At 44.4% G+C, this 1348-nt stretch overlaps 1 non-coding gene across 1 annotated transcript; it reads right to left on the reverse strand.

The window, feature by feature from the left end:
• Window positions 1–923: 923 nt before the first annotated feature.
• LOC139009626 (small nucleolar RNA SNORA57) lies at window positions 924–1067 on the reverse strand. The gene has a single exon (XR_011471354.1). It is a non-coding gene; the product is annotated as a small nucleolar RNA SNORA57 (small nucleolar RNA).
• Window positions 1068–1348: the final 281 nt, after the last annotated feature.

Consider the following 1348-nt stretch of genomic DNA (forward strand, 5'->3'; position numbering starts at 1 on the left):
AAAGGAATGTGTTTTTCTCTGTTTTCTCTCTTCTCTTCCTTCACCTGCTCTTCTTATCATTCTCTCCCCCTCATTTCTTCACTCCTAGTCTCTTTGTTTTTTCCTTTTTTTATTATTATTTTTCAATTACAGTTTACGTTCAATATTATTCTGTGTCAGTTTCAGACATACAGTGTAGTGGTTAGACCAGCCGTGGGCAAACTACGGCCCGCGGGCCGGATCCGGCCCGTTTGAAATGAATAAAACTAAAAAAAAAAAAAGACCGTACCCTTTTATGTAATGATGTTTACTTTGAATTTATATTAGTTCACACAAACACTCCATCCATGCTTTTGTTCCGGCCCTCCAGTCCAGTTTAAGAACCCATTGTGGCCCTCGAGTCAAAAAGTTTGCCCACCCCTGGGTTAGACAATCATGTGCTTTATAGATTCCCCCCACCCCATAATTCCAGTGCCCATCTGGTACCATGGTTATCACCATATTATTGACTGTATTCCCTCTGCTGTAATTTACATCTCTGTGACTGTTCTGTAACTACCAATCTGTACTTCTCAATCCCTTCACCTTTTTCACCGGGCTCCCCAGCACCCCTCCCCTCCGGCAATGGTCAGTCGTTCTCTGTAGCTGAGTCTGTTCTATTTTGCTTGTTTGTTTTTTTTTTGTTTTTTTTTTTAAATATATTTTATTGATTTTTTACAGAGAGGAAGGGAGAGAGATAGAGAGTTAGAAACATCGATGAGAGAGAAACATCGACCAGCTGCCTCCTGCACATCTCCCACTGGGGATGTGCCCGCAACCCAGGTACATGCCCTTGACCGGAATCGAACCCGGGACCCTTCAGTCCGCAGGCCGACGCTCTATCCACTGAGCCAAACCGGTTTCGGCGCTTGTTTGTTTTGTTCTTCTCCCCCCACCTCCCCCGCCTTCATTCTGGCTCTTGAGGGTAGAACTGGCAGACTGGAAACCATTGGCACCCAAGGCAGGATGCCCAGGGGGGCGGAGCCCTTTCACTCTCCTCTGTACTTCAGGGCACCAGACCGTACGCCCAACCCCACCAAGAAGAGAAGAGCTATCCAGTTAGCTTTTAAGATTCCATATATAAGTGAAATCATATGGTATCTGTCCTTCTCTGACTTATTTCACTTAGCATAATGCCCTCTATGTCTCTATGTCCATTCATACTGTTGCAAAAGGTAAGATTTCATGTTTGGGGTTTATTGTTTTGTTTTTGAAGTGTGTGTGTGTGTGTGTGTGTGTGTGTGTGTGTGTGTGTTTGATGATAGAGAAAGAGGAAGGGAGAGGGATAGAGAGAAACACTGATGAGAAACATCGATGAGAAACATCATTG

Source organism: Myotis yumanensis, unplaced genomic scaffold (assembly GCF_028538775.1).
Source record: "Myotis yumanensis isolate MYYU_CA2020_CCGP unplaced genomic scaffold, mMyoYum1.0.hap1 SCAF_4, whole genome shotgun sequence".
NCBI classification, from domain to species: Eukaryota; Metazoa; Chordata; class Mammalia; order Chiroptera; family Vespertilionidae; genus Myotis; species Myotis yumanensis.